Raw genomic sequence first — 14,978 nt, 5'->3', positions numbered from 1 at the left:
TTATAGAGATGAATCCAAAAAGACAAGAAAGTTAAAGGGTTATATAAGCCAAAGTTTCTCCCCTCTTGGTCTCAACATACAACAACTGAAACACCACAGGGAAGCTAGATCTGCAAGGACTCAGAAAGATATTAATGTCCATAAGGTTAATGATCCAAAGCCCAGACGAAAATGATGGAGCACATTGTAATTTTCTGCACCTAAAAGATAGGTCACAACTTGAAACTGATAATCATAGCTTCAGCCCAGGTTCTGGGAAATATGCCTAGTTGGTAAATTTCTTTCAAAGCCCTACAACAGGAAATACCAAATGAGATTTAAAAAGGAAAATTTTGCAAGGTAATAAAAATGTTTTATGATGGATCACCAGGATTAAATGTAAGAAACTCAACATTCAGAAAACTACTCTACAGAGACCTGATCTAATTTTTCAAAATAATTTTGCATGAGATGCTCTTTGAGTTGGCAAAAGCCCAGCTATCAGAACATTTGATATCTCTGCTGTACCAGAAAGGTGGGATGCAAATGTTGCAAATGCTTACGTTTATGTTACCGAGAGCAAATGAGAGGACTGAACAACTGAATAATAGCGTTACATAAGGCTTGAAATTGTCCCCGATGGCTCTATGCTGCTAATAAATGCAGGGGTTTTGAATCTCCCTGTGTACCACGTATCAGGGAAAATGTAGAAGGGTCAAGAGATCTGTCACTCGGTGTTTTGGAGATTCTAAATCACCTACAATATGGTGTATGTGAAAAATTAGTCAGATTTTAGGAACCAACCTAAAAAAAATAGCTTTGACTCAGCTGAAAACACTTTAAACCCACACACACTGCCTCTTCTGCCAGTCAATCTGGTTGTAAAATGATTAGCATTACACCAGTACACGGTAAGACTCAATAATGATAGCTACTGTTTTCAGGATTGAATTAAGTATAGTGGCAGTATAGTTAAGATTTTTGAAAAAAAAAATCAATTTACATGTTCTTTTGAGACACAGATATCCTAGGAGAGAGAATTCCTGCCCAGGAAAAAATATAACCGAAATTTTTATTTATCTTCTGTTTCTTAGAATGGGTAAATACAGTTTGCATTTCATTAGGCACTGTGGGCTATAATTTATGTAACTGCGATGAGTTTCAATTAGATAAAAAAAGAATAGATAGGTGAAACAGTCACAAAATTTTTTAAAAATGAATGCAACAGTTCTCATATATAACGCATATAAAAATAACGTTTAGCATTTTAACGATAATATCTGAGACTCAGTCCTGTTGTTAAGAGAACAGATAAGAGTACATCCAAACAAGAGATCTGAAGACTGTCAGAGAGTACTACTAATCGTTCTCAAGAACTTTTAAGGGCAAAATTGCAAGGTTCTGTAAAAATGTTTAAATTAAAACTGGTTAATACATCCTTCTACTTATAGATCTTTTACTACCCTAAAGACCAAATCAATTTACAGATGAAATCCATCTAAAGCTATAACCAATAAAAGTCTAATTAGCAGCGTTAGTATTATGTGATTGATGATAACATTTTATAAACTAAATTTGCGATAGCGGCTTTGATAGCAATGGATGTAATAGCTTGTTTTATATCAACTTGATCCTTTTCAAATTGAACGTGATGAATCATTTGAGTCATCATTTTTAGAATTATTATTGTGTTTTTCTTTTTTTACTTATCTTGTTATCTTTTATTATTTTGGCAAATCAAAAAAGTAATGTTATCCTTTATGTGATATTAAAATAATTTTAAAAGTGTAAAGATAAATTATTCATCATAGATCTTGGTGCAAAATAGACATGTAGGGTCTATGCACCCTGTGCTTAGTTATGGTGGCGTTGTATTGCAGTCAGACATACTCTATCGTGGACACTGTCATGGGTCACTTCTTCCCTTGCTTCTACATGAACTACAGAGAAAACTTTGTAGATTGTTATTGTAACACCCTGTGACCAACTTGGAACCAAAACATTAAACACAAACGAAAATGTGGCATTATACTTTTGTGGCATATTCCCAAATATTAATTTATAAACTATTTTTATAGACTAGTGTGATGGTGAAAACACACAACATTAACTGAGCTCACTGACACCATAGGCTATACCACTATGGTAGGCAGAATAACAACTAAAAGTATAAACCTTGGGGAGGGGGAAGGGGGATGGGAAAAATGGGTGAAGCAGATTGGGAGATATAGGCTTCTAGTTACGAAATTAATAACGGAAATAAAAGGTATGGCATAGCAAGTATAGTCAATGGTATAATAGCATTTAATGGTAATATTAAATGGTGGCGGCTACATTTGTGGGGAGAAAACACAATGTATAAAGTTATCCAATTACTATGTCGTATACCTGAAATGAACGTAACATCCTGTGTCAACTATACTCAAATATACGTATATGCCTTGAAGATGAGGACATTATCCTAATTATCCAAAGGTGTAATGTAATCACATGAGTCCTTAGAAGTTGATGACCTTTTCCAGTGGAGATGAGAGCTAGATGCAAAGAAGGAAGGACTCGACCCAACATTTCTGGCTTTGAATATGGAGAAACGGATCGTGTGTTAAAGAACGTATAGGCCAGTAGATAACGAGAAAGACAAGAAAACAGATGCTCTCCTGGACCCTCCAGAAAGGAAGTGTTACCCACACCTTGATTGCAGACCAGTGAGTGTCAGACTTCTGACCAACAGAATTGTAAAATAATAAATTTACATTATTTAAGCAACTAAGTTTGTGTTAATGTGTTAGCAGCAAAAGAATATTAATAGAATGATTGCACGAGATAAATAAAATTCCTATCATCGTAATCTAGGATCTAGTGGTGGATGTGGTCAAATATCTCAATTAGAAGCAGTGTGATTATTATTAAAATCTGGAAAGAAAGTGTTACGATGAACTTACGTAGGAGAAGCATGGAAGTAGACTTTGATTCAAGTAGAGGAGAACATCTAGGCAAATATGAAGGAAAGTGGGAAAATGAATAGGAGTTAGCAAGGGGGGTGGGAAAGCTCTAGTCAGTATGGTCATGGGCAGGCAGCCAGAGAGCATAGCATGACTTAGGACTTGAATTAAGTGAAGCCCTCCTGGGACAGTGTAGAATCAGATCAGGGGGTAGAGCACAAGCACGGTTGAGAAAAATGGCTCTAAAGAGATAAGAAGGGTCAGATCATTAAAGACCATCTAAACCATCGTACGGAGTTTAGAATTTACACTGTGGGAATGTGTTTTCAGCATGGGGGTGACATTATCTTCTACAGCTCAGCAGCTTATATTGGGGTCCTAGCGTATCTTACAACACAGTGATGCCTGTTAACGTCTGATTTACTTGGTAGGAACTGGAAAGCTCCTTTTTGTGTAATGATGTCATAATGGGGATTTTGTTTCTCGTAAGACCAGAAAATAATTTAACTATAGGTGAGAGCTCTGAACTATTATTTTTCCTTTTTTTTTCTTTATTTCTCACAAACCTACTTTGTAACATTGTTAAAATTTATTTAAAAGGCTTAATAGATTATAATACAAGCTATTTTTAGTCTTTGGCTCGAATAGAAATTATAATAGCTGTGAGAAAACTATAATAGCCTTACATTCATAACACATAATTTATATCCAGCTTAGAATGGCTAAAGAACTCTTCTCCCATTAAAAGGTCTCAAGTCAAATGTTACAAAGTTTGAGCTATGTGCATTATCTCTCATTTAGGTCACAATAGGGCAGATAGCTGGGAAGGAAGCTTATATAATTGAGTACATGGGGAGGCAGGCCCTGTGCCCTATAGTGTGGATATAGAGATGAAGAATTCTGAATTCTTCTCCTCAGAGAGCTTTGAACTTTTAGAACAGAGACATGGTTAAGTAAATAAATAATAGATTATGGGTGCTAGTATAGGGCATAGATAGAGTGGAGGAACAAAAGAGGAATTTTCTACTCTTCCTGGAGGTTTCTTGATGATAAAAGAAACCTGATGGGAAAACCCAAGCACCATGTCCTTCCTTGGGGCCTGGTGGATCAGCAGAAAGAACACAAGACAATGAATGGAAAAATTCAAATCCTAGGTTTTGTTGGACCTAGACAATACTATTTTTGCACCTTGCACCTGTAGAAAGTCATATAAATTCTCCATGCTTTGGCTTCTTCATCTCTGCATATAAACCACTTGTTTGTGAACTTTATTCTATGAAGTCTTGAGGTTTTGTAGAGAAGCATCAGAGGCCACTGGGGAGGGTGTTGTGAGAGCAAGACTTCAAGCACAGCTTCAACCAGAGAAAGTCAACCAATGTCTGTTTCATTGACCGGCTTTTATACACTTCAAAAAAAAAAAATCTGCTTTTAAAAACATAAACATTTAATAATCACTGAACAACATTGATCTGTTGCCAGCTTCCTGATCTAAGAGTCTATAATTCAGGGATTTGTTTTGTTTTGTTTTGTTCTTTTTCTTGGCATTCCTTTTGTAGTTTGTGTTTTTCTTCTACTACCTTTAGAGATTCTGCTAACAATGGGGCCTCCGCATAAGTTTGCTTTCCACTTTGCTTGCATGAAAAGCCAGAAATGACTCTAAGAAATACGTGTAATCACAATTTATGGGAGTACAACATTGTAGATTTCATGACACCTTCCTCTTCTTTCCTCCTCTACGTGTATGTGATTACTCACCTTCTGATCATTCCGCCGCTCATTAACATTTCCATAAAAATATAAGCCCAGAAAGGAGGAGGATGTATAATGAATACATGTAATGGCATTTATTATTAACAGCTTTTCCTGAAAGTGAGAACGGAGGAAAGGTTGAAACTAGGAACTAATAAATACTAATAGAACTTTGGGGTTATTTATCGTTTTCATTTGTTAGTGCCTTGCTACTATTCAGTGAGCTGAGCATGGATAATTGAGAGTCTGTCATCAAATAAGGGTCCTTGAAATTACAGTTTTAAATATAAATGATTGTTAAGTCAAAGCATACACACACTACTAACTTGTAGTTATAACAGATGGATTCAGAGATATTTTTACTTATTCAGGAATATGTCATTTCTTTCTACTCAGCCACCATTTATTTAGTTGCTAAGCAATTGAAGATATGAAGACATATAAAGAAATAGTATCTTGCCTTCAAGAATATTAAAAAGACATGAGAAAGACAAAGAGAGGAAGAGGGAGAGAGAAGATACATTCATAGGATCCCCAGTCTAGAACTATGAAAATTCACCTTATAAGAATTGCACTTGGTTGAAGGATTGGCAGAGTAACTAAAAGCAGGATCCTAAGGGAATAAAATAAACAGTTTTGTCAAAATACTACTCCACGTTATTAGTAAACAGATACCTTTGCTCTATGTAGAAACCTACAGGCCCTCTCTCTGTCAATTTAATGTTTGTTAAGATTACATGAAATATACATTTGAAAACCTTCTCTTTCTTCCCCCTTTTTTCCTTCCTGGAGATGATTGTGTGTTATGTGTGTGTCCAGTTTTTTGAGTGGTTTTTTTTTTTTTATCATTGCTTACGTAGTTTTCCCAGAAACTATGTAAGATCTGTAATATCTCTCAGATAACCCCATCTCCGTTCTTTGGGGCTTCTTAAGATAGCTATCAGCCAACTATCATGTTATGGTATTGAAGTTTATACCTCACTTTCCTCAGCAAAATACCACAATGATCCTCGTTTGCATTATTTTTTCATCACAGATCTGTTACTTGGTGTGGGGATCATAGATACGATCATGAGGCAGTTACCTCTCTGTTATTGACTTTTTCTTGTTCAAATTGTTGTTTGCAAAACTGTAAGCATCCACAAGAGAAGAGTCCCTTTGGCTGTCATTTACAAGTAACTAAATTCTTAGGTAATATGTTCTAAATATGGAAATAAAAGAAATCTTCAAGCATGAGAGGAGTCTGCCATCCCTTAGATAAAGTATGGAGGTACGTGTCTTGCCATGAATAGCCTCTGCTCTTGCCTGTAAGAGAAAAATGCTGTTTCCCTACACTCGCCCAATCTGTCTGTCCCTGTGACCTGTGACAATCACCCCCATAGGTATCACCTGGGTCAAGGCTCTCTTTGGCGCTATTCTGAATCACTTCTGGAGTCTTTTACCTTCCAACTGTTGAAATTTGAAAATGCAGTTTGGAAACTCAGCTTCCATTCTCTGTCATCTCTGTTTCTTAAGTACTTTTTACTACAATGGAACTGAAAATTGTTATACAATTTAAACAGCTCTTTGTAGGAATTTCCATTCTCCCATTTTCACCTTTGCTTTTGTGAAAAGTTTAGCCAACATTTTCTTGTGCTGTTGCCTACAAGGGTAACATAATAGTCCATTAAAGGAGCTCTGTCTTTTGAAAAATAGGTTTTGCTCTGATGAAAAATACCATATAACATCACAGTAATTTCCTATACTCTTCGATGAGTAGTTCTCACCACAATAGAGAGGTAAAGCAATGCTTATTTTCAAAGGTGAGTGGGTTGAGCTGTGAGATACATCCTCTTTTTAAACAAATATTAGAGTAATAGAGGGGCACTGCCTTCATTATAATCATAATACATTTTTATAATGTATACCTTTACCTAAGACACAGTTACAATTTAGCACTTCTATTGCTAGAGAAAAAAATAGTTGGGTGAAAAAAACCCAAAAATGATTGCATTTAATGGAAAGTAGGGAAGTTGGAGAACAGAAGAGGCATACGTAAGCTCCTCATAACATAAAATGATCTTCCAATAGGCTTTGTCATTGTAATCATTTATTTTCCTGAATAGTTGCCAATAAGATTCTTAGTTCTCAGAGGGCTTGAGGCTGTGGATATTAAATCCATCCACTTATTTTGCCATCTTTTCCTTTACCAAATAATGGCTAACTTTTAATGAATATTCAGCCATTGTTAAGACCCTTATCTTCTAATTACAAGTTGCATGACTTTGGGTTGGACCTGAATGTCTCCATGCCTGTGTCCTTGCTGTTAAATCTAAAACAATAAGTAATTATTTCCTCATAGTTTATAGGATTCTTGCAATGATTAATTCCAACACTATGCATAAAACATATAGAACAGGCGCTGCGCTTAGTTAAGTGCAAGTAAATATTATCTTATAAATAAAGAAACTCATTTAATTTGCCCCAAAGACCCTACAAAGTAATGATTGTCTTCATCAGTTCATCTCATTTCCAGATGCGGATATTAAAGCTCAGAGAAGTTTTTTACCTTACTCAAGTCTTAGGGCAGAAAAGCAGCAGGGTTAGGATTTAGCTCCCAGTCTGGTTGGTTCCAGACAAGGCTACTAACCCACTGACATAGTCTCTCTCATTTCCTGAGTGGCTACAATACAGAAGCACTTGCCAGGCCTTAGAGGCAAATGTATAAAGTTTTAGTAGAATGACGCCAAGCTTGACAGGCAGCCAAAATGGTTCAAATGCTGACTTTGTCACTTCTACTGGGACCTTGTTAATTAATCTCTTCGAGCGTCAGTTTCTTTACTTATTAAAACAGTGGAGATGGTAATAACTATCTTCCAATACAGATGTTGCGTGAGAAAAAATACGTTGTGTTAGGGCACCTAACAGGTGTGCTAAAATTAAATTTTAAAAAGTAATAGTCATTGGTCATCAACACAGCACTCTGCTAAGTATAGAAGACGCAAAGTTGGCAAAACCGACCCTTATGAAATTGAACACTAAGTAGGAAGACCCATTTTAAACTGATTACAAAATGGACTCTATAAACAGAGTTTTGATAAATATCATGAAGAAGCACAGATCGACCTGCAAGTGTACGGAGGGCTCAGGTCTAGATCGACCTGCAAGTGTACGGAGGGCTCAGGTCTAGTTTGCTGGCCCCTCGATTGGGAAAACAAACAAACAAACATTAAGGTCATTTAGATATGGGGACATCAGGTTTTTATTAAGGGATTGAACATCAACTGTAAAAAATTCTATGCTTAAAGCTAAGTGTTACTCCACCTTTTCTCCTGAGAAACTCAGTCATTGAAGAACAGCCTGTGAAAGGGAACTTTACCTACTAGAGGCATATTTTGATTCATTTTCTGGACTCTCAGAGATACTGATTTACGGATGGAGCTACAAAAAGGAGGAACTTCCTAATCAGGACATTTAATCTGGTCACAAAGATGTTCAAGCTCTTACCTTTGCGGTAAGATATTTTCCATTCCCCATCCACATAGCACCTTGAGCAAACTTTTCTCATCATTCAGGCGATAAAACAAACTCCTTTATAGATAAAGATTTTTTCTTATACCAAGACAGCTAATTCATTTTTCAAAATCCTAGAGTGGATGCGAGAACATTGACTTGAGGAAAAATATTAGTTAACTGTTTAATATTAATGCTTGCTAAAACAAAATAAGTGCTGGAGATGTTACGACACCCCTCTTCTGAACATTGAGCATGAGTATTCTCCCTAAAATTGAATAGATATAATTTTTTTCTAGCAGCTCCATGAATTATATCTGTTCTACTCTGTGACGGGATTATGGCATAAGCTCTTAAGAAAGGAGCTGTATTATTTGTCACTTAAAATTTTAATAAGTGTAATTTATTTTATTTTAAAGATTTTATTTATTTGACAGAGATAAAGACAGCCAGCGAGAGAGGGAACACAAGCAGGGGGAGTGGGAGAGGAAGAAGCAGGCTCATAACGGAGGAGCCTGATGTGGGGCTCGATCCCATAACACCAGGATCACGCCCTGAGCTGAAGGCAGACGCTTAACTGCTGTGCCACCCAGGCGCCCCTAATAAGTGTAATTTAATCAGACTGTGCAATGGAGTAAAAAAAGATTCTCCCTTGTTTTCTTTGCACATGATTACAGTTGAATGAAAGAGAGTATACATGATTTATAAGGGTTTATAACTTCAGTAACTGGATTTCTACATTACTAAAGAATGACAAAAGATAAAAATAACCACATTTGTTGGACCATAGAATTCTTTCTTGAGATACTTTATTTCTTTATTACATTTCTAAAGGAATTTGCATTTTGAGATTTTTCTTGATTGAACAGTTAAGTTTTTCTAATGGTAAAAATGATTTGTAATACATAAAATTATATTAAAAATAAATCAATGCATATCATTACCCAGCAGGAACCACCGTTAAAATTTGGAGTAAGTTCAGAAAGTTCTTAAGTGCATCCAAATACATTGTGATAACATTGCTTATACCATTCTCTTATGATTCACAATATTTCTATTCAGGGTTATGTCTCTCTTTCCATTCCTATTACTGCTATTTGATCCTTTCTCCTTTCTTTTCTAATTATCCTTCTTTCAGCTGAGTCCATTGTATTGGCATTTTCTCCCAAAAAACAGTATTCGGTTTTGTTGGTCAGGTCTTTTTTATGGTTTATTAATTTCTATTCTTGAAAACAGTATTCCTTTTTTATACTTTTTTAAATATTTACCTTTTTAGCTAATTTATGTTGAACTTCTAACATTTATTTTCAATCTTTCTTATTCATTTTAAATAAATGCATATCTAGATATAAATATAAGACTTTAATTGCATTGCACAACTTTTTGCTATTTAGTACTTCCATTGCTCAAAAAAAGTGATTATTTTTTCTTTAACCCAAGACTTTTAGACAAACATTTAGATTTTTTAAGATTTGTAAATTCTTATTTCAAAATTAATTGTTTTAATAAGAGGCTATGTTCTGAATCATACTTTGTCAAATTTGTTAAGACCTTTCTGAGAGCTTATAGTGCCCTAACATAAAGATGTGTGAATTAAAAATTAAAATATATATTAGTTTTAGGTTGATTTTTTAAAAATGTATATTCTCTATTCATTGGGCTCAGTAACATGTTATTTAAATCTGGATAGTTTTATTGTAAGATTGAACATTATTTTTTTCTGATTTTTTCTTATGAAACTGTGTTTAAAACATCCACAATAATTATAAATTTGTCAATTTATTTTGTAGATGTAAGATTTTGCTTCACCATATTTGCTTCTATGTTATTATTGTTTAAAATAAAAAGCATCAGGGCACCTGGGTGGCTCAGTTGGTTAAGGGTCGTACTCTTGATTTCAACTCAGGTCATGATCTCAGGGTTATGAGATAGAGCCCTGTTCATTGGACTCTGTGCTGGGCGTGGAGCCTGCTTAAGATTTTCTCCCCTGCCCTCTGCCCCGTCCCCCCAATAAAAAAAAATAATAAGATACACAAAATAAAAATCATTAAATTGGATAAAGGAGGACTCATTCTAATAAAAGCCATTCAACCAGAAATAGTCATACTCACAACATCTGGAAAATACAGTATTTTCTAATGGCAATAGTATCCTCATGGCTTTTAGATAGTATTTTCACGCCATTTATTTTATTTTGTTTGTTCGTCTGGGTTTTTTTGTTTGTTTGTTTTAGTTTTGGGTTTTTTTTTTCCCCTCCAAATTTTTATTTAAATTTGAGTTAGTTAACATACAGTATAATACTAGTTTCAGGTATAGAATTTAGTGATTCAACACTTACATACAACACCTGGTGCTCATCACAAGTGTGCTCCTTAATCCCCATCACCTGTTTCACTCCCCCTACCACCTACCTCCCCTCTGGTGACCATCTGTTTGTTCTCTAGAGTTAAATTTCCATGCCACTTAATTATATATATTTCTCATTCCTCTAATTTTGTTAAAAGTATAGCACACTGTACTCTAGTGTGTGGAGGTGTTAAAGAGCAGAACACATACACTGGGAATTTTGTATCCAGTTTGCAAATATGCATCTTAAATTTATTATTTGCATATATATTTAATCTAATTCTGCTATCATATTTTTTTCTGCTTAACCTTTTTTATTTTTTTCTTCCTTCATTTTTGTATATTGCCTGTTATTTACCCACTGCTTCTTTAATATTTCTAGATTGCATTTGTCATGTAAATGCCTAAAGATATTTTCCAATAAGTTTTTATATCACCTCTTATTTACCTCCTACTCTTTTGAAATCTCTAGATTGTTTTTGTAGTATAAAAGTCTCATGACATATTTTTTGACTGAGTTTTTTTTTTCTCCTACAAAATAATCTACCCAAATTTAACATTCTCCATTTATTTCTCTTAGGTAGGCATCTGTTACTGTGGTCCAGAATTTTCTTTCACTTTCATAACCATAAAAACTACACTACAAAATTATTTTTAAGTAAAGAGTTAATTTAACTAACTTATATGATTTCTTGTACAATTCTTTCCTTTAGCTTGGGCTTTTCTAGTTTTACATAGTTTTGTTTCATTGTAACTGATTCTTTCACAGGATTTTTATTTACTTTTTAAGAGATTCTGTTCTTTCATATATCTCATTGAGCTTCCCCAATTTAGTTGTTTTAAGGCTTTGTCAGATTGATTCAGAGAATGAACTTTTTCTGGAGTGAATTCTTATTTCAGTTGTTGATTTTATTGGCTAATTTAACATATGATGTCTTATTTAGTTATGGAATTTTGGTTGGGTTGTTAATACAAATGAACTAAAGCCTGAAAGCATACAAACACAGGTAAAAATTTAAGTTGATAAATATCTCTAGAAGAAAGGAGAAAACATTAAAGGAGTTCGAAGCCCCAAAGAAGAAACAAGTCTCCAGACGTCCATGAAGAAAGAGTAAGGCTGATCTGTGTTAGGAAGACACACCTGTGGAGGAACGTGTGGGCTCGGCCAACACACAGGAGCACACAATTATTACCTGCCTTACGTTTATTTCTGGAAAATGCTTTTGAGGTAAGAAAGGTCTTACAAGAAATCTCAAGGTTTATACTCTAAGCTGTTTTTTTTTCTGAAATAAAATAGCACAGATACACAAAAAGTGCATTACTTAGGTACAATTTTGCCGTCTATTCCTAGAGCAGAAGAATGTGTACACACTCTTAATACAGCATGAAATGTTTTTTTAGAAATCACTTAATAATTGCTAACTTTCGCTATGATTATCTTCCAAGCCTCAACATTTTCCTTCTAAGAGATCTATTGCCTGTTATGAACAGTTATTCTGTTCCCTTAGCTGTTCAATAGCAATTTAAGGGCAATTTAAAATTTAAGAAGTAATTATGAAGAAAAATTAAAAGAGTGGTCTTCACATTACTCACTATATAAGTTAATTTTCAAAGTAAAAAAAAATATTTTTCATAGTAACAGTTTCTCTGACAGAATTTCCCAATATAAAATGCATATAAAATATTAATGCTAAAAGCTAAAGAAATGGTAATGGGAACTTTTGAGAATCTAAAGCAAATTATCATGATTAATTTAGCTTCACCTCTAAGCAATACTAGACTATACCAAATGTGGACACCATTATCACTCATATTTTGTCTTTGTTAAAAGTTAATATTTTGAGTGCTGATGTCCTGAGTACCTTATGTTTCTATTGCATTATTTTCAAAGTGGTACATTTGGAGGTGACTGTCTAAATGGAACAGCTTTACCCATGCAATTAACTTTTACATCCTGATTTTTGTGCTAATACAGGGTAGACACAGAGCTGGCTTGCTATCTGGATATACATTTTACATATATACATATTTAAAAGTAATATTATAGAGCAGACCGCTCTCATATCCCAAACAATGGATATATCAAAAAGATGTGAAATATATTCATACCATATGTTCCAGAACATTCCTGTATATTGAGACAGGCATCTTACTTCTTCACTCCTAGCTGATGTAAGATGAAACATGGGAAGTATAAGGAAAGTAGGAAGATCTGAATTCTAACTCAGCTCCCTGAATTAGTTGTGTGTCATTGGGCCACCAACTCAATTCTCTGGGTCTCCCTTCCTTCGTATGGTTTATGCCAAATTCACAAGTTTTTCAAAATGATGAAAATTTGATATGTAGTAATATATACAACCATCTATTCATTACAAATGGGGTTCTTCACTAACAGTAATTTGCAATTGTTCAACAATATCATTGCCATGCGTGAATAAGAATTAATCACCCGTCCTCCAACCATGCAGCAATTATGGGGGAGGTTTGTTACTGCACAGTTGTGATTATACTGATGTGATAAATTTCATCCACTTATATGTACAATTCTGTGCTGACTGATGCATACGTTACACAATTCTTTCAAGACTATAGAGAATGAGTGTAAGAATACTAACTCCAAAACAAATGATTTATACTTATATTTATAATCTTGCACAATTAAGAGATAGCAAAAATATTAGCAAAATATATAAAAAAAAATATTGAGTGCTCACTCTATGCCAGTGCCTTCCACATGCGATCCTGTTTAATCTTCAACAGTGCTTTTATTAATTAGGTTATTGTTAGTTTTTATTTGATTTGCAAAAATATTTCATGTGCATAAATTTTGATTAATTATAATCATTGAATCATGCACACACATAGCCTTTTTTTTAGTTTACATGATATTTAGTTATTCATTAATAGTGTAATAAGCACCACAAACTCACCACTGCATATAAGATATAATACCCTGAAAATAATCTCTACATCTATACACACATGCCCTCCACCCCATCTACCCCCTTCCAGAAGCAAACATCCTCCCAAATTCTATGTCAATCACCCATTTGCTTTTTAAAAATATACTTATTGTTTCAGGGGTGCCTGGGTGGCTCAGTCAGTTAAGTGTTAGACTCGGGATCCCAACACAAGTCTTGATCTCAGAGCCATGAGTTCAAGCCCTGAGCTGGGCCCCATGCTGAGCATGGAGCCTACTAAAGGAAGAAAGGAAGAGGAAAAGAAGGAAAGAGGGAAAGAAAAAGAGTCAGATGCTTAACTGACTGAGCCACCCAGGCATCCCTGTGTCTGACTCTTGATCTCAGGGTCATGAGTTCAAGTCCTGAGGTGGGTTCCATGCTGGGTGTGGAGTCTACTTAAAAAATAATAATAAATTGTATATATATATTTACTATTTCAATATGCACCTCTAAAATAAAAAATACCCCCAATATGTTATATGTTTTTATAGTCAATAAAATGTATCATCCTATCACTTGTTAAAATTATTTTTTTCCACTTTACCATTAGGATGTTAAGATTCATCCATATTGTTGCATATTAATGTGTAGTCAATGATTTTGTATAATAGCCCAATATATAAATATAAACAGCTTTCTCATCAATTCCCCTTTGGTGGGCATTCTAGTTGTTTCTAGGTTTTTGCTATTGTGAGTAGTGTTGCTATTACTATTCTTTTCCATTTACTGAGTTGTATACATTGAAATTATCACATGACTTGGCAGAGAATTCCCAGCAATATGATATTTAAATGTCTGAATTTAAGAAATTATTTTCTGAAGTGATCGCTCTTATATGTGCTTCCACAGAAACCAAGTCCCCGCGCATAAACACTTGGTATTCAGATTTTGTTTGTCCATCAAATAGATAACAATGGTATCTCAGTATGGTTCAGATGTGCATTTCCCTGATCATTAACAATCATCAGCATCTCTTCACATGCTCAGAAGCCAGATACATTTCCTTTTTGTGAGACATTTATTCATAAGTTTTCTTATTTTTCTATGGAATTCCGAGCTTTTAAAGAATCCACTTGTAGAAATTATTTTTTTTGTATTTGTTTTTTCTATGTCACAGAATAATTTGCTTTTTTACTTTCTTTTTACTTTCTTTTAAAGCGTCTTCCAATAAGCAATATTTCATAATTTCATACGGTCCTATGTATCATTTTATTTTTTATGTATTGTCAACACATTTTGCATCTTGTTTAAAAAGCTCTCCCTACTCTACTGGCTAAAAAGACTATTTATCTAAGACTAAAATATATTTATCTTTATTGTCCACCAATTTTTTTTCACTTTTTAGATGTCTGGATTTTATTTTTGTACATGGTATGAAGTAGGAATTTGGTTATATCATTTATCTATAAATAACTATTTCTCCCATCTCCAACTACTGAATGGATTCATTTTTTCTAAATAAATGACATACCACTTTTGCTATATATCAAAATTCCATGAATTGGAGCAG

This window comes from Ailuropoda melanoleuca, chromosome 14, assembly GCF_002007445.2.
Source record: "Ailuropoda melanoleuca isolate Jingjing chromosome 14, ASM200744v2, whole genome shotgun sequence".
NCBI classification, from domain to species: domain Eukaryota; kingdom Metazoa; phylum Chordata; class Mammalia; order Carnivora; family Ursidae; genus Ailuropoda; species Ailuropoda melanoleuca.
This window is presented reverse-complemented; position numbering follows the sequence as displayed.